Source organism: Carcharodon carcharias, chromosome 6 (genome assembly GCF_017639515.1).
Source record: "Carcharodon carcharias isolate sCarCar2 chromosome 6, sCarCar2.pri, whole genome shotgun sequence".
NCBI classification, from domain to species: Eukaryota; Metazoa; Chordata; class Chondrichthyes; order Lamniformes; family Lamnidae; genus Carcharodon; species Carcharodon carcharias.
The window spans coordinates 77,759,299-77,779,108 of NC_054472.1; the positions used below are offsets into that span (position 1 = coordinate 77,759,299).

At 40.9% G+C, this 19,810-nt stretch overlaps 1 protein-coding gene across 9 annotated transcripts in view; it reads right to left on the reverse strand.

The window, feature by feature from the left end:
• LOC121279277 (hepatocyte nuclear factor 4-gamma-like) overlaps positions 1 to 19,810 on the reverse strand; it is a 198,938-nt gene that overhangs the window by 139,146 nt on the left and 39,982 nt on the right. For 4 of the 9 annotated variants that reach the window (XM_041190391.1, XM_041190390.1, XM_041190387.1 and 1 more), the window contains one exon: positions 19,196 to 19,304. The exons of the other annotated variants lie outside the window; for them this stretch is intronic. The gene's annotated coding sequence lies outside the window, so the exon portion shown is untranslated. The remainder of the gene's footprint in view (positions 1 to 19,195; positions 19,305 to 19,810) is intronic. 9 annotated transcript variants of the gene reach the window in all.

Sequence of the window (19,810 nt, forward strand, 5' to 3'; positions counted from 1 at the left end):
ATCATCCGCTCAGCCCGTCAACGGAGGGCCGTCTTTCCCGCCATTGGACATCAGGAACCTAATTGTACTACATCTGCATATCATTGTAAGGTTGGCCCACTGGACACACCCCTCCCCACCCCCCCAACCCCGTTGAATTGTCCACCTACGTCAGCAATTCACAACAGCACATAAAAGGCAGGCACTTGGCGGGCTGAATTTGAGGGGAACGTGGAGGTGATTTCACAGTAACATTGCAGAGCACTGATGAGAGACGCAGCCATGCAGCGCACTAGCCTCTGGCCATCCAAGTGGTGGCCAGCACTCGGTGGGAAGCATTAGGGACCGTCACATTTAACCAAGATGGGTTCTTCGTACACCCATGCTAACCACATGTCCCTCTTTTTCATCCTGCAGAAGGAGTATATCAGGATCATGGAGCCTGGTGAACTTGCTGTATGCCTTGCTGGGGCTCTTGCACATGCTGCCGAAGAACCACAGCGAACCAGCACTGGTCGGTGCCTAGCTAGACCCAGGGATCTATAGATGCCATTCATTCCTGCAAATGACCGAAAACGATGTCGCCAAAGACTGCACGTGTCTAGGGAACTGGTTGGTCACATCTGCCAGCAACTGCAGGATTTGACTCCATGGTGACATGGTGAAAGTGACCGCGGTGCTCAATTTCTATGCCAATGGCTCCTTTCAGGGCCCCACAGGTGACCTCTGTGGGATCTCACAACCCTCCACCCACAAATGCATCCATGAAGTTATGGATCCCATTTTTACGAGGGCACACAATTTGGTGCATTTTGCCCAGGACCAGGAAAGCCAGGATGCAAGAGTGATTGGAAATGCCCAGATCAGGGGTTTCCCCAGATCTGGTGCAGGGTCTTTGTGGCAGCCGCCATCCTACCAGTGTTCATTGTCTCTACACATCCTTATTTTCAAATCCCTCACCCCTTCCTACCATGGCAACCTTTTTCAGACCTATAAACCTGCCCACACTCATTCTTCCAACTGTAGTTTATTCCTCTGCTCTTGGCTCCACACTTCCTAAACCTTTGTCTTGCTACATCTGTCCCCATGTTTACAAGCCTCCTTAGAATCAATTTTCTTTTTGGCCATCACTATTATTTCTCCTTCTACTTGGATCTGGCTTCCAACTGTGAACCACCTTGGGCTGTTTTGCAGTGTAAAAGATATTCAGAACTACTCAGGGGTAAAGGGGAAATCAGTTGGAAGAAAATATGATGGAAAGATAGGAAGTAAATATTTTGCATTATATTGGCAATAGCCTGCAATTAAACCAGTCTGATCACAACCTTAATGTCACGTACGCTTGACCCTGAGATGAGCTTTTGATCTCATCTTCATGTCTTCACTAAGACTGTCTATTTCCACCTCTTTAACAATGCTTCACTTCATCCCTGTCTCAAATTATCTGCTACTGAAACCCTCATTCATGTTTTCATTATCTCTAGACTTGACTATTCCAACATGCTCCTGGCTGGTCTCCCATATTCTATTGTCTGTAAACTTGAGGTCATCCAAAACTCAGCTGCCCGTAATGTAACTCGCAAGCAAGTCCCATTCACCTATCACCCATGTGCTCACTGACTTACATTAGCTCCTGGTCAAATAACATTTTAATTTTAAAACTCTCATGCTTGTTTTCAAACTCCTCCATGGCCTCGCCCCTCCCTATCTCTGTAATCTCTTCAAGACCCACAACCCTCCGAGGTATCTACACTCCTCTATTCCGGCCACCTGAACATCTCTGATTTTAACCACTCTATCATAGGTGGCCATGCCTTAAGCTGCCTAGGCCGCAAGCTCTGGAATACCCTCCCTACACCTCTTTGCCTCACGTTCCTCCTTTAAGGTACATTTTAAAACATATCTCTTTGACTGAGCTTTTGGTCATCTGACTTAGCTTAATGACTGTAGCTTAGTGTCATATTTTGTTTTATAATGCTCCTATGAAGCACCTTGGGGTGTTTTATTGCTACATATACTTATTTCTATAAATTATTGTTATTAATCTTTATAAATCTACGATAAGAGTAAAACTGTAAAAAAAGAAATTGGTTCTGGAAAAAAATAAGTAGAAAACCCAATGAAGACAAATTGGGCCAAATGATCCGCATACTTAATATAGTTCAATGCACTGTAATTTAAAAAAAATTATGACATAGTCAAATAATTGAAGGAAGTCCTTCAGGAGATATGTCAGTGGCTCTGGACAAATGCCTTAATCCTCCTGAAATATACCAGTGGGAACAGGGTGGGTATGTGGTTAAAATGGCAGGCAGCCACTTGCCCCTGCATTCCCAAAATATTTACATCCTGCGCCATTTTAACTGATGGACTTTTGGCAGGTCTGAGCAGCCCTCCCGCAGCTAAGTGTCATTACCCCCATGCACAAACTCCCCCCTCAACCCCCAACCCCGCAGGAAAGTGGCAATAACTAATTACTGTTAATAATTGATAATGAGGGAAAATGCCATGCCTGCCTGTTCAAACACAGCATTACTAGCACAGAAAGGGAGAAAAAGAGTATAAATGACCAACTCTGCTTCTATTACTTGAACATATGTAAGTAATATTAACAATTATTTCATAATTTAAGCAAGTTGTTAAGTTCCTAAATAAAATCATTTGGATATGTTCTATCTTTTATAAACAAATCCCAATGCAATCAATCTGTTCTGTTAATACTGGGACAAATGCAATGCTGAAAGCGTAGTAGGCTTGCTGCAATAAAATTCTCATATCCAAATGTGTTTATTTAGTTATATGATTCTTAATTGCCGAGACCTTCGTACCTGGTGATACCTGGAGCATACATCATCACTGCCAGTAATACTTTGCATTTTGAAATTCCAATGTTGCTGCTAACAGCAGCGAATACTGTTTAAACATAAGCTCAGAAAGGTGTGGCAAGGTGTAAAACTTTACTGGACTCCACCAATGTACTTCACAATCTTCTTGCAAGGAAATGGTGGGACTCCAAATATTTTATATAGTTTTCCAATTTCTAATGCATTCCCTTGGAAAACAATTAATATTTCCAAAAGCAAAGTATAGGTATCATCTACATGTTTTGCAAGTGATTATAAAAGGTAGCCTGAACAGTGTTGTTGCCTATAAATCAGCTTGTGAATCTCCCATGGCGCTGGTCACTAATTCCTCTTGAACCTCTGCATATCCTATTTAATTATGAAGGCCTACAACTTTCATTCAAAAGCCTGTTCATGTAATGAACTCTGTAAGAAGTACACTTGAGAAGTGCTAGCTGCTTCAATCCTCATGGACACGGCGATTTTTGTTATTTCCAAGCTAATTGCATTATAAGTAACCTGCTATGCCTTACAGTGTCTGTGCAATTACTGTGTAAGTAATTCTGACTGTATGGGTAGTCTTCTGAAATTGAATTACCAGTGGGCAAGGCTTCATGCTGTGATTCCGTAAAAGTATCTCTCACAAGTTTCAGCCTGAGTAGAATGTTCTGACCATGTAGTGTACAGCATCTTCTGGAGTAAAGAGGAAAATGGGGTCGGGACTCTATGTCATCTCTGGAAAAATATATCATATTTGAATGGTAATATTTAATCCCATGGCATGTCACCCCACTCACAGCACACAGACAAGTGGAGGCTTTGGTTCATAGAATCTCGGCCTGCCTCTGGAAACCACCCTCCAGTTATGGAGAAGTGGTGGGAGAAGGCCTGAATTAAAATAACTATCTTTGCAGCAAAGAGGCTGTAACCTTGAGTGGCTGTGCATACATGCTGATTCTGGGATATATAAGTTTATCGTTATTACCCTGGAAGCATTAGGTTTTTTTTAAGCAAACACTGATAACTTATCTATTTTGTGCTGGGAAGCCTCCGCTTCATGTTTTGCTGTTTTGTTCATACAATGCTATAAAGTTCTGTCATATACCTCACACAAGCAGCAGCTTCCATTGTAACCCTTAAGAGACTAGAACATTGCCTTATATCCAAAATGAATGTGTATCCATCTGCATACTGTAATCACTATCACTATAACCACTGAATTATTCCCAAAACTGAACTCAGTCCCATATTTTGAACGTATCCATGGAACACATCAATATTTTATCACTTTGGTTCTCAAAATATGAAAACCACAACAAACATTTAATTGTTGATGAAATTCATTGCATTGATTACATTTTATAAAATATTGAGCTTCCAAGAAAAGATTATTACAGGAACATTGCCCCAATAGTATAAGCATATTTATCAAACTGAATTTTATGCAGGCGCACAGGGCAGGGGCAAGTTTGCTTGCCGGCTTTCCCCATAGCCTTTTAACTGTTGTTGGGCCTTTAATTGGATTGAGACGGGGCTTCTATCCCTATCTCTTGTAATGTGCCTTTAATGGATAGCAGTATGCCATCACTAGAAGGGATGTAAGTCATGTGATCCAGTCTCAGTTTCAGTTTGGCCTATAAGCAGAACACAGTGCACACAGCTTTGCTGCTGATGTCTTCAAGCTTATGCCTATGTAAATCTTCTCATGTGCCTAGTCTTAATAAGTCTACCCACAACATTGGGTGTTTACCCAATCCCTTATATCATGATAAAAACACAACACCACCAGAGTGGAAGCCTCACTTCCAAAAGCTGCCAACTAATCAGATGGCTGGCACCTTCTTGGCCCAGCAGCACCACAGGGAGAGGTGGCCACTGCTGGGATGCATGCAATCCTGAAGAGAAGCCAATGGTGCCAAGATTTAAAGGTAGGTCTGGGATCTCATTGGGGCCAGGCCTGCAGGCCCTGAAGAGGGGTTTCAGGGGCTGGGATTGACACAGCGAGGGGGGAGGGGAAATGCATGGGGTAGGATGCCACCATAGAGGGAGTCTCCGATGCGACAGATTTGCCCAAACAGGAGGCACTCCTTCTTGGCCCAGTCACAAGGCTGCTAGGTTTCACTTGGCAGCCTGGACACTTGGCAAGTGCATTGCCCGCTGTGAGCAAAATCCCAGCAGTGGTGGGAGGGTGGCCTTAAATGGCTTTTAATTGCCATTTAAGGGCCTCAATTGGCCCACTAGCAAGTGCCCTGCCCAATACCACCCCCACCATGGGTAGAATACCCGAGGGGGGAGGGCGGGTTGGGAAGACTACGGATAAGGCATCCTGCCATGATAGCCGAATTTACACCCCTGTCCGCCTGCCATCTTGTCCTTTGAGGGTGGGGTGGGATGGGGGTGGGGGTGGGGGTGGGGGCACGTAAAATTCAGTCCATCACATCCATGTTAACTTGGAGGCACTTCTTTCAGTAACTTTTACTTGTGAAATATTTGGCATTTTTCAAGATCAAATCCTCTATTTTACAGCTAAGGGCACCTTCAATTTTAAATTGCTAAATTGCCCATTTCATCCCTCCACTCCTGATTATGTTGCTAACTCATTGGTGTACAGTTCCTTAAGAGCTGTATGATATCTCACCACAAAATGACAATTCCTGGTACATGGGTGAATGCTGATATGTTAATCAGCTGTGATAGACATCACATCTCCATCCAATTTCTGTCCTCACCTGATATTCCCAAATGCAATCTCCTATTAGAGATGATTGGGTCACAATTAGGAGTGGGAATCCTAGCTTATTTTTTCTCTCAACAACCTGTGGAACAAATGCCAATGTTAGCACTCCTATCTGGGACACGATTGGTTTTTGTAGCTTAGCTGAGTACATGAATGTGCCGAGGGCTATGGAGAAACTTTTCATACATTTTAATATATTTTGTGTATTTTCAAATTAGTCATGTGTCAACCACAAATACTACAGTGCAGGAATATGGGATATTTAAGTTATAGCTATGATGGATCACAGATGTGAGTTGTTCAGATCATGGGAGTTACCGAGCATAACTGCAGTGCTCGTCTGAGACACTGAACAGAATCCAGCCACTTCTCTACGGGAGAAATTAGAGGGTGAATTGTAATGGACTGTACTCCCATACATCCTAGCAACCAAATCAGATATTGACAGATGCTTAGAAAGATGCTGTATGGATGGTGAGTGGGAGAATATCTAAATGGAGGATGGGAGCTGGGTTAAAAAAAAATCACAATGCCGAGAGTGGTCCATTGCTAAGAGAACAAACATAGGCTCTGAAATCTCCCGACTCTCTCTCCACTTGCGATGTTTTCAATCTCTCAACTCACCCCCCACTCGCACTGTTTTCAATCTCCCAACTGCCTCTCCCCTCACCCTGTTTTCAATCTCCCGACTCTGAAAGGAGGCCATTTGATCCCTTGTAATTGTGCCTGTTCTAGTTCTTCAACAGGAGTTACCTACTATCCTATTTGAATCATATGACCATTTGGAAAAGTGAAGTGGATACTGAGTTATATCTCTACCAAATTGGAAATGAAGTATTGCCTTGGTGCTGTTGCTTCCTACAAAAAATAAAGTACATTGTGAGCTTAATATCGTCAGTTGAACAGTGATGAAATGTTGGGCCTTCTGTTAGAGTTCTTGGTTGCAATTTGCAAATTTCTCCTCAAATCCTCTTCTGGGTTGAGAAAGATGATCATTTAAAAGCCTACGAGGCAGTTTGGACTTCAACAGATTTCAGAAAACAGATGATCATTCCATAGGTTGTATAAAAGATTGGAAAAATTCAACTCTAGGATCCCTAGAGCAAAACTCATGTTTAAATTGCTGGATTGTACTAAGGTGTGTCTCCTGGCTCTAACTGGTGCTCAGTTATCAGACAGAAAGAGAGAGGGAGAGAGAGACGCTGATTGATTAGATGTCTTCTGCCTTGAAAAAGTTCTAGGGAAACAGTTATTTCCTTTAGCCTTCATGGAACAAATGGAACATTCCACAGTGACATGGAGAATAGAGATTTCAGTGGTTGCCAGATTTCAGAATGACCTAGATATTGGACGCAGGCACTAATATAATGGAAGGGTTAAAGACAGACAGAATTAGGTAAAAGTACCTTTAGCAGATCTGGCTATTACAGCAGAAGTCAGAAATGGTACAGCAATAATACAGAAATAAATTCCAAGATTGCCCAAGGAACAGTTAATAGGTTCTTCAACTGTGACTCAAAGTACCATTACACAATGAACAGCTCGAAGTAGAAAGGCAGGTTCCTTGAAATGACACATGTCAAAGAGAATTCTGAAGAAAGGAATGAAAATAATGTTGAATTAATGCAAATTGTGCTGATCCCAAAATGTTTTAATCCCGTGATGAATAGTTGTGAAGTGTTTTAATTGTGCGGTGCTGGATAGTACTTGCACTTCATCAGTATGAGGAAGAGATTGATTAAAATGTTATTTTGATTAACTAAGTAGTGAGAATCAATGCAAGGTTAAGGATGTACTACTTTCTTTAAGTTTGATGATGATAACATATTGAGGTCACTAAAGAGAGTTGTAATTCCATATAAAATAGCTGGAGTAAGCCACTTTATACATACTGATGTAGTCTCTAGTGCGATACCTAAGCTGTTGAATGAACATTCTAGGAAAAAGGCACAAAAGAAACTTGACATAAAGCGTGTCATTATTTTTGGAAAATCAGTGAAACTGCAGTTCACTTGGTTAGGACATCACTGTGCACCCTGAACAACACCTGATGTTTCTTGTCAGAATGTAAGACGAGGATTAATGATAAGAATCAGAGAGACAAAAAGCAAATTATCTTAAAGTTACACAGACCATTTGCTGACCCTACTTGCCAATGGTTAGAAACCCTTCTAAAAGATGCAGCTGTGGTTGATGAAGAGTATACAAGGCTAATAGAAGGGATTACTGAGAAGAGTGACATCTGTTAAAAAAAATAGAGAAGGCTGTGGCATCCTATTGGAAGCCTTTCATTGGCACATGACTTAAATGAGGTAATTACTATGGATCTAAAAGTTTGGAATAAAGACAGAAATAGCTTCATTCTGTATTTTATAAATCTTATGACCAGATTTAATCTTTTTATATTAAAACATAGTAAGGACAAAAGGGTTGTTACAAACATGATTATGGAAGAACGGATCAGGTCCAGAATTGGAGTTTTTCATTGAAAATGGAGGGTTTTGCTAGAGACCTGTGTGAAAATATGAACATTATTGTCACGAATACCACCGCTAAAAGTCCTTTCAGCAATGGACCCTGTGAAAAGAGTCATGTGTTGATCAATGAGATGCTACATAAAATGTTAGCTGATCAACCAGACTGCCCTGTTTTTAGGTGATTCATGCAAAGAATTCACTCCAGATGGTTGGAGCATATAGTCCCTAGCAGTTGGTCTATAGGCAAAATCCCAAATTGCCTTCTATGCTGTGCGATGGTCTTGCTGCTCCAGAAGGTACTACAATTAGTCCTATTGTTTACATGCTGGGATACAGGTTTTCATCAAGGCTGAGATATCAGAACAAATTCAGGGAACACTGAGATATCATGTAGGACCATATGAGGAAGAATTTAATTCAGAAGATTTTGTGTATTATAAAAGAAAAGGTTGTAGTGAATGTAAGCGCTCTGGTAAGATAGTGATGGTAAGACTTTTTATCAACCATGGCAATCAAATGTGAAGGTTCACTCCTCACGATTAATTGAAATTAATTACAAAACCCAGGATTCTGAGCAGCTATTGGAAGTAAATGAGACACTTTGCACCTCAAAAGCTCATGTATTTTGCAATGAGGGTCCTGAGGAACAGAGCACGATAGATCAAGGGCTGGGTGATTGTAATGTGAATGATCATGGCAAACAGATGGAGTCATCACATCCACAGGCCAATTACCCAGAGTAGGTACTTGGGTGACATATATACTAGAGAGGTGTAACAAGTGGAGGGATGAGGCAATTGAGGGATGTGCATAAAAAGTTAAAAGCAAGTTTAAATATTGGTTGAATATTCAGGATGATGGCTAAGAAGTGGGGTCTATGGACTTACAGGATAGATTGAAATAGTGGAGAGTAAGAAAGCACAGTGCAAGTATTGATTATGGGTTCAGAAGTGATTCTTGTGTCAGAAAACGATCACATACAGGAGAAAGTGTCTCCGATAGTGCAAGAGGGGGATGTCACAATATTACTCTCAAAAGACAGAAAAATGCAAGTAGCTGCCAAAACTTGAATAAGCTACAGAACAGAACTCGAACAGGAGTTATCATGATTGTGAAGTTCTGGTGGCTGCCAATAAATTTGAGGATAACCTCATAAAGAGACAAAACAAAGGGAATTAGATCAAAAGCAAAATACTGCAAATGTTAGAAATCTGAAATAGAAACAGAAGATGCTGGAAATCCTGAGCAGGTCAGGCAGTAACTGTGGAGAGAGACATTTCAGGTCTGTGTCCTTTCATCCAAACTGGGAAAAGTTAGAAATGTAATAGATTTTGAGCAAGTGAAATGTGGGAAGAAGAACAAAAAGGAAAGTCTGTGATGGGGTGGAGACCAGAAGAGATCAAGTGACAAAAGGTTTCATGGTGCAGAGCCAAAGTGGGTGGTATGGGACAAGTAAAGACATAAAAGATACACATGGGAGGAGGTGTAAATGGCAGGAAGCTGAATAGCTGCCATTCCACAAGCATAAAAAAAAGAGATGAGAGAAACAAGGTAGAAAATACAAAACAAGAAAAAGAAAACCAAACAAAATAGGGGCAGAGGTTAGGATCTAAAATTATTGAACTCAATGTTGGGTCCAGGAGGCTATGAAGTGCCCAGTTGAAAGATGAGGTTCCTCGAGCTTACTTTGAATTTCATTAGAACACTGCAGCAGGTCAAGGACAGGAAGTTCAGAGTGGGACCAAGGTGGAGAATTAAAATGGCAGGTGGCAGGCAGCTCTGGTCACAATGACAAACTGGATGGAAGTGTTCCACAATGCGGTCACCAGTCTGCATTTGGTCTCTCCAAAGCAGAAAAGGACACACCAGAAGCAGCGCATACAGTACACTAAATTGAAAGTACAAGTAAACCACAGTTTTGCCAAGAAGGAGTGCTGCTTGACGGTGAGAAGGGAGGAGGTAAAAGGGGCAGGTGTTGCATCTCCTGCTCTTGCATGGAGGGGTGCCATAGAAAGGGAGGGGTTGTTGGGGGTGACTGAGGAGTGTGTCTGACTATTGTGAAGGATATAGTCCCTTTGGAATGCTAAAAAAGGAGAGGGGAAGATTTATGTCATGATGATGACAATGGCAGAGAATGATCCATTGAAAATGGAGGCTGGTGGGTGGAAAGTGAGGACAGCCTATCGTGGTTCAGGGTGGAAGGGGAAGGGGTGAGAGCAGAAGTATGTGAAATGGAATGGACATGTTCAAGGGTCCCAACGATTCTCATTTGAGAAGGGAAGACGTATCAGAAGTGCTAGTATGTAAGGTTGCATTATTCAAAGAGAGAGCAGTGATGGAGAAACTGGGAGAATGGAGTAGAGTTCTTGCAGGAAGGAGGGCATGATGTGTGTTCAAGGTAGTTGTGGGAGTCAGTGGACTTATAGTGAATATTCATTGATAGCCTATCCCCAGAAACAGAAACAGAGAAGTCAAGGAAGGGAAGAGTCAGAGGTGGGCCATGTGAAGGAAAGGGAAGGGGAGAAACTGGAAGCAAATAAATGAGTTTTTCCAGTTCAGGTGGAGAGCAGGAAACGGCACTGATGCAGTCATCAATGTACCGGAAAAAGAGATCAGGGAGGGGGCCCGAATTCGACTGGAACATGAAATGTTCCACATACATAACAAAAAGGCAGGCATAGCCAGGGCCCATGTAGGTATCATAGCAACAACTTTTATTTGGAAGAGGTGAGTGGAATTGAAAAGTAGAATTTGTTCAATATGAGAACAAATTCAGCCAGGTGGAGGGTGGTGGTGATAACTGGGGACAGATTGGGCCTCCATTCAAGGGAGACATGGAGAGTTCTCAGATCATCCTGTTGGCGGATAAATGTGTAGATGGATTAAATGTCCAGGATGAAAAGGGGCAAGAAACTGGACACTGTAAAAGTGATGAAGGGCATTGGAAGAATCATGGATGTAAGTAGGGAGAGAGTGGACAAGGTGGGGAAAGATTGAGACTCTAGGTAGAAAGAAATCAGTTCAGTGGGGCAGGAATAGACTGAATGGATGAGTCTACCAGGGCACTCCTGGGTCTTGAGGAGGAGACAGAAGCAGGCTGTTTGGGGTTTGTCAGGTTGGATGCTGTAGAAGAAAGATCTCCAGAGGAGATGAGGTCATTGACAGTCCTGAAAACAATGGCTTGATGTTTCATGGCAGGGGTCCTGGTCTAGGGGGAGGTAGGAGGAAGTGTTGGAGAGTTGGCATTTGGACTCTGCTAAGTCAGAGCTTTCCACCCCTCCGCCCCCACATCATGGTTGTATGAGCCCTGAATCATGCCCATTCCATTTCCCCACATCTACCATCACACCTTCCCTTCCTTCCCAAAACAATGATAGGGTTCCCCTCGTCCTCACCTAATCAAACAGCCTTCATATTCAATGGATCATCCACTGCCATTTCCGCCACCTCCAACGTGATGCCACCACCAGGCACATTTTCCCTTTTTCCACACCTTACAGTTCTCTGAAAAGACTAAGTTTGTTCCCTCTTTGATAGCCTAGTCTACACATCCATCAAACTCAATATCTGCTCCCCTTCCCACAGTGCCTTCCCATGCTGCCCTAGCTGTCCCATATCTCCGCATAATCCCAACTATCTACAAACTCTGTAACTGGAAGTATCCATTTCACTCAATTCCCTTGTAAAGGCTTGTAGTGAGTCAATATTTTTCATGCTTAAGTAATCAAGAATGAACTCAATATGAAAATAAATACTCCTCCAGCAGCTGATTTCATATGCATGTCAGCTCATCCTACCATCCCAATCCTTATCAAGTAATCTATTGAATCAAGTACATCCCTTCACCGTTTTAAAAATCTCAAAAATATCTCAATAGCTCCTTGCCATTTTTTGTAGACAGTAAGCAGAAGCAAGAAAGGGAAATGGCTGAAAAGAATGGAGAGAAGGTAAAAGAACGATCAAAGAGAAAGTTGCTTGAATGGGAGTTCCAGATGGTGGAGGACATATGCGTAAAGGTGGCAGCCACTGATGGTGATGAACAGTGGTAGGGCTGGTGGTGGTGGGGGTCAGTGGTTGGTGTGTGTGCCAAGCCTGAGGAGATTATTGAGGTGTCAAGTAAAAGGATTGGCCACTTAACAAGGCATCACTTGGTGACTGGTCACCCAGGAATCATATTGCAGGAAGAGTCATCACCTTCAGCAGAGCGAATGGGGAGAAAAATTGCAAAAAAAAGAATTGTTTGAAAATATTATGAAATCCGAAGTTTGTGCCACTTTCATTGTTTATTTTTCATTTATTTTTATATATGCCACAGTTTTGGATTGCTCCTGCATGACAATGTTGATATCATGCACATTATGCCATGACATTGAACTGTGAAAAGGCAGAAATGGTATAAAAGCAACATTATTAGAGGAGACTAGAAGAAATGGTATAAAAATTCTGTATATCAAACAAAATTTGCCTCATTGTAGGATCTATTCTGGTTTGAGCCGATGGATTTCTAATTGTTAATTAGTCGTCCAGTTATGTCCCTGCCTGACACATTTGAATTGCTGGATGTTGCAACTTTAGAAAAACTTCTGTGACTTTCCAGAAGCATGAACCAATTGCAGCTTTGGAGAAGTGATCATAAGTCTCACAGACCTTGTGATAATGCTCTATATGTGCTCCACAGAGGTGATAGGGAATAGTGCTGCAGCTCCCAAGGAAATCTGAATTTAATCTTCAGCTTTAAATTCCAAGAATTGTTCTTTGAAGTATAAGTTAAAATAAGGTTTTTTTCCCACCCAATTCCAGTATTTCATTTTCTGGCCTTTTCCTCCAAGCCAGGCCGTTATTTTTAACAATTTTCTCTCCTCCTTTCTTATAGGCACTGACTCATGTAAGGGTACACTCTCATGGTCATATGCAGCCCACTGATATCTCACACAAGTACTTATTCTCCAGTAATAAAAACAGAAAATGCTGGAAACACTCCAGGCCTGACAGCATCTGTGGAGAGAGAAACAGAATTGACATTTCGAGTCCATATGACTCCTGTTCAGGGCTAAAGAGTAGAAATGAGATGGAATGTATACTGTTGTAGAATGTATACTGCAGCAGGTAAAGGCGGAAAGGTGAGGACTAAGGAGAGATTGACAAATATATCATGGACACAACACAAAGGGAGTGTTAATGGTAGTGGTGAAGACTAAAGAGGGTGCTGAAAGTGCTGATAGTGGCATAAAGCTAAGGAAGCAGAATGTGTTAATGGCTGAACAAGAGTCAGCCCACTTTGAAAGAAAAACTTATTTTCCAGGTCTCTCTCAATGAATGACAGTAGGTTATTTCACATTCATTATAGGGGAAGGCATCATTACCAAGCCTAGGGCTGCCATACCTGCTGTCAACACAAACGTATTGTTCTAGCACTGGATAAGAATGAGAAGCGGGAATGACAGCTGATTCTTTCTCTATTCCCAGGAACACTGAAAACAACTGGAGTAGCCTTGCTGCTGCCTTACTTTAGATCTTAAATGATTCAATAGAGATCAAGGATCAAACCTAGGAGCTTCCTGATTGTTAAGGCTTATTGTCATATCATTGCATTTGCTCAGTGTGCCATGGATAAGTGGACCAAATGGTATAGTATAAGCAATTAGAATTCTGCTGTTCCATGTAGTTTCCTGAAAATACACTAATAAGATGCCTCTAGCATTGATTTTGCTTCACTTTGCATGCAAATAATATCAAACATTCATGATTAATCTTTATCAATGTAAACCAGGATCACAGAGTACATATGGCACCATTCCAATATTTCATATTACCAATGTTACGTGCAGGGCCCAAATTACATTAGTAATTTGTGATTACACAGCCCATTTAAGATCATGTTCTGTATGGCTCAAAAAAAAAACTGAAACAGTAAAGTAAGTGTGTGACCCTGTAAATAATACTACATGATGTCCAAAGTTGTTATATCAGGTGCACTATTGGTCAAAATACCAGGGTCTAAAAAGTAGAATAAATATATTTATGGGAAAAAAAAGACATTTGCAACTTTAAAAAATGATTGTAGTAAACAAGGCAATAAAACTCCTGTAAAGCAATAAATTTAACGATTTATTATAACCAGGTTTTAACAATCCACCCACTCTAGATGAACAGTATATGGCACATTTACAAAAGATTGACCGGCATCAAGCACAGGACTAAATACTCAAAACAACGACTGTATCTTTGGGTGTAAGCAGTTCTTGTACTAGACCAGACTTAACTTGCATAGTGAAAACTGAAATCCAGAACCTCAAGCATTTATACTTGGTACTTGGGAAGGTTTTCCCCCTTAGTCTTCCACTAGGGAATTTTCACAAGAGGTGCACAATGAGTGCAGTCAATGGTCGCATTAATTTAAAAAAGTTCAACAGATTTTCCTGAAATGATTCCTTAGAAGACATGGAGATTAAGGTTTGTGGAAGATTATTCCAGTTCTTGGGGAGAAAGGAGTTAGCAAAGGAAACATGTTACATTGCAGTGTGACATGTTTATACGCAGTTTTCATTATAAATTTAAATATAGGAATTTATAATGGCAAAATGTTACACAGCCCTGATAAAATTTGACAACAGATGTTAAGGTTTTGTAAATGGGAAGCTTGGACAGATGTATGATTTCAATAAATTGAAATTTACGCCAGTAACTAGATTATTGGTGAACATGATTATTGTAAAATAAAACACAAATGGAGAAAATATTTTTTCAACTGTGAATACTAAGCAATGGATAAGAATGTTTCTTATCAAATTACAGTAAAGAATCACAGTGAATGGGGACGTCTCAAACTGGAAACCAGTCCTAAGCAGAATGACTCAAGATACTGTGCTGGGCCCACATTTGTTTCTCCTCTTTATAAATGACATCTAGCCAGATCAGACTCTTTGCAGGTGACTGCCTCGTCTTATTGAAGCAGCAGGTGAGATTAACTTTCAGGGATATATAAATAACCTCGTCAAATATGCCAATATACAGGGAGCTAAAATTTAATGTAGAGAAATGTAACACCATGAAAATCAGCAATACTCGATATCCATCAGTACCCAACTACATATGCATGATTGTCCCCTAAAAGCTACTAAAGTATAGCGTTATGTAGGAATCCACATCCAAAATAATTTAAAGTGAAACATACAAAGTCAATACATCATTCTTCCCACCTACAAAACCTTAATTTATGTTGTCAAGTTTTATAGAGTTGTGTATCTTTTTTCCATTATAAATTCCTATATTTAAATTTAAAATGGAAACTTCCTATATAAACATATCACACTGTAATGACACCCTCCGGCCAGTGGTTGGCAGTGCTGTAACATTTTGGTTTTACATCTCCCAGTTCCTCAACCTGGAATGCAGGGAAGCTCTTTCGCCTCAATACGGTTTACTCCTCTGTTTTCCATTTTAGTATTTAACAATAAATGTAAAATAATGTCAAATTATAACATTAAATGAGAATAGAAGATATGACTTTAAAATGGAGACTAAATTGTACCCACACACCCTGTCCCAATTATTCCCAACCTTTAATCCCAACTTCCCTTTAAGATTACACTTGGTTTTGGCTCCTTAAATGCAGCTTCTACTAAGTTCCCTCTTCATCATCTTTGGAAATGCTCTGTGGTAATTTTATGTCAACAATTATAATTGAAACTACCAATGAAAACATTTAAAATGAGAATCTCATTGTAAATACTGACTTGGCATAATTCTACCACTGGTGCTGCTGTTGTCATTTTCATCTTCCAGCTCCCTTGCTCTTGGCCTCATCAGCATCCAGTCACATTTCTTGTCCAATTGTCTTTCAGCCTGACCCCAACTCTTTCTGAACACCATCACCATCACCACCCCTAGCTTGCATTCACTCATTTTGTTACCCACCATCTTAAATCTTCCTCCTATTCCCACACCTGGAAGCGCCACTCCTTCCTTCTACCACACTGCTCCTAGCCATTTCTTCTCATTCTGCAGCCGGTCACCTTTCTGTCCTCCCTTTGGCCACTTTGGTCCCTTTGCAGCTTAATTTTTTTTTTCCCTCCACACTAGTCCCAGTACTGTTGCCAAATCTTTCAGGCCTTCCTCTTCTTCTCCAACTCCATTGTTCAACCACCTTAGCAACATTAGCCTCACTGCTATTCCCTCCAGCCCCAGCTCTAATTTTTTTCAGTCTCCACTACTGAATTAGCTCTTGGCACTGTGAACTAACTCTTCCTGGGCCTAATGCATCTTCCATGCACTCCAGCTCTGTTTCTTCTCCACCACCTGTCTCAGGGCATTTTTGGCCTTAGCTGGGAATTAGCATTTAAGACGAGGAGTCAGAATTTTTTGAAAACAATTCGAGAATATATCTCTCTTATTCAACAAATGGGATTTGGAAAGTTCATCCCAGAGGAGATAACTAAGTTCCACTTTCATGTTAAAACGCTTTGCGAGCTAGATATTCTTTTGCTCCAAGTTTCAGGCACAGGGATCCCAACTCACAACGTGCCTGCTGCCATTCAGATCGATAGGGCAACATGTATCTGCCTCTTCTGAACAATTGCAGCACTAGCTGGTGAACCTCCAACGCTGATCTCTCCTTAATTCTGTCGCAGCAAGCTCAGCACACAACATTAAGCCACAGCAGTATTGCTTGTTGATCACATGGTATGGGCAGTCTGTTTTTTTCTTAAAGGCAGGCTGACTCTTAAAGGAAACCTGCAGAAAAAGGTTGCTGCAATGGGAATTCTTGGACACTAACCACCAGGTGTTATGTTTTTATATTTTTCAAATATTGTTTAGGAGCTATATTGTCATGTGTATGTATGCATAAGTGTCCAGAGTGTCACATCACCCACTTCTGCACTACAGTCTGTGTATTGAACTAACAATGTATCAGGTGCAGCATGTGGTTTGATCTGTGAAATACATTTGAAGAAAGCTCCAGCACTTGAGCCTAAAAGCGTGATTATTTCAAACATCTGGGAACCACAAGGCATAACACACAATGATCAAAAAAATGGACCAAATTTTCAGAAAGGGTAGTAGACGAAGGAACTCTGGGATCAATTTAAGAAACTGAAGTTTTAATATGAATCGGGGAAAGTTTCTTTCTAAATGTTTCCTTTACTCATGAAACATGGTTTAAGCTTTAAAAACAAATTGTCGGGAATGTTCAGCAAGTCAGGCAGCATTTATGGAGAGAGAAACAGTGTTAACATTTCAGGTCAGTGACCTTTCCTCAGAAACATGAAGAGTAAATGACAAAAGGGTTCATGGTACAGGGCCAAAGTGAGTGGTAATGAGACAAGTAAAGAATCAAAAGATGTGTCTAGAGGAGATGTGAATAGCAGAGTGAACAGCTACTGTCCAAAAGTAAATACGAGAGAAAAACACAAATAGAACCAAAACCAGGACAGAAAAGGGAGCCATAAGGGGGGCAGAAATTACAGTCTGAAATTGTTGCACTCAATGTTGAGTCCAGCAGACTGTAAAGTGTCCAGTTGAAAGATGATGTGCTGTTCCTTAAGCTTACGTTCAGCCTTAGTGGAACACAGCAAGGAGATCAGCGTGAGATGTAGAATTAAAATAATAAGCTACTGGAAGCTTAGGGTCATGCTTACACACTGAAAGGTGCCCCACAAAGTGGCTATCCAGTCTGCATTTGGGTTCCTTGAATTCAGGAATGAAGTTGAGATGAATTATGCAAAATCCAGAAGTAATTGACCTGATTTTAAAATTTTATAGAAGTGGAAGGTGTGTCTTCCTTGGCAAAGTTGTTTTGTGCTTTCTGCCATTGAATAGCTGTGAAGGCAATTTCATGTCAGCCTCGACAGGTGTAGCTCAGAGTGAAAATTAGGCAAGGTTTGGGTCTTTTTTTGTCTCTCATCATTTCATGAGGGTTCTCTTGACTGTCGAATGCGTCTTTCTATAAAGTCTGTGTCCCTTCAGTAATGTGGTGATGATGTTGAACCCATACTGTTCAACAAATTCCATAAACTTGCTGGGGGTGAATTGAGTTCTATTATCATATATTACTCTTTCAGGAATCTTGCTCAGCAAACAGAACTCATACTGCTGAATTACCTGGAAAAACTCAGCAGGTCTGGCAGCATCAGCGGAGAAGAAAAGAGTTGACGTTTCGAGTCCTCATGACCCTTCGACAGAACTTCTGAAGTTCTGTCGAAGGGTCATGAGGATTCGAAACGTCAACTCTTTTCTTCTCCGCCGATGCTGCCAGACCTGCTGAGTTTTTCCAGGTAATTCTGTTTTTGTTTTGGATTTCCAGCATCCGCAGTTTTTTTGTTTTTATCATACTGCTGAGGTGATTTTGTAGTTCTCAAATCTTTCACCTTTCCAAGAAAAGGGAACTTTGCTATAACGAGATATCATCCTTAACTGGGCATGAATAAATCAGCTCCCAGCAGCTGATCTGGACTGAGGTTTCAGAGTTACGATTTCACTCTGAAATATAAGCCAGGGAGAGAAATGGTGCTGACACATGTCGACCTTGTCTGTCGCCACATGAGAAACATGAGATAAAAGATCTAGGTGTAAAGATCCATCATGTAGTGAACGTAACACCACCAGAACTGAATCAAATTAGAGATGAGACCAGTAAAGACAAAGAGTTACAGATGCTACCCCAGCGAGTGATCCAGGGATGGCCTGATAAGATACAGCAAACACAGCCAGCAATACGGCAATATTGCTCAGAGGTGACATCTCACTAGAAGATGATTTTCTGCTGGATGATTCCAGAATTATCATACCCAAGACAATGCAGACAGAACTTCTTCAGGAGATATATGAAGGCCACTTGGAAATGGAGAAGTGTAAGCTCAGAGCCAGATCAGCTACTGGATAGGTATCTGCAAAGATGTCGAAAAAATGGTACCTACATGCAGTGTATGCCAGACATAGAAATACACAGCAGAAAGAGAAGATGATAGCTACTGAACTACCACCCTGACTATGGGGTACTGTGGGAGCCAATTTATTCGCTCATCTGCAGGGCTACTCAATGGCAGAAGGTACAAACCAACTTTGCCAACCAAGATACATCTTTCATGTGACCAGGAGGAAGTAAGACAACAACATATTGATGCACAGGTAGAAGGAGGTCAACATTTCAATAAGCTTACCAAATCCTTGCGAGTCGTTGAGGATAAACTGTACGTGTACAGGATCCAATCATGAAAAGCTGGACCCCAGCAAAGCTAAGACTCTAATGATTCATCATTGAGACTGAAACTGGTAAGCAAATGAGAAGAATCAGAGTCCATATTTAATCTGCACTTGAGCTGAAAAAGCAGAAAATGTTATCAAAAGCACCAGCAAATTTACTTGTGAACAAGTGAACATCAACAGCATCACCAAAAAGTCACCAGTAAGTGACATAATATCAGCAACATCAAGCACAACACCTACAACAGTAGGAGCAACCCGCACAGCATCGCCAGTACAGCGTGCCAACTCATTGCTGAAAGTGATGAATACCAAATACATGAGATGGAGGCACAACATCCTACCAGCTAAGCGATACAGTGAATCATGTTTTTGAGAAGGGAAAATAAACTATAAAAGGCTCAAGGTGTTCAATTTAATTATAAAATGTTGATTGTTAAACTTCCTTAGACATAATATTAAAAAGTTAATGATTAGACAGTTATATTGATATATAGAGGCATTATATTTTTTTAAAGAAAGAAGGATGTTATATTGTTATATTACTTCAATATGATTTAGGGACTATATGT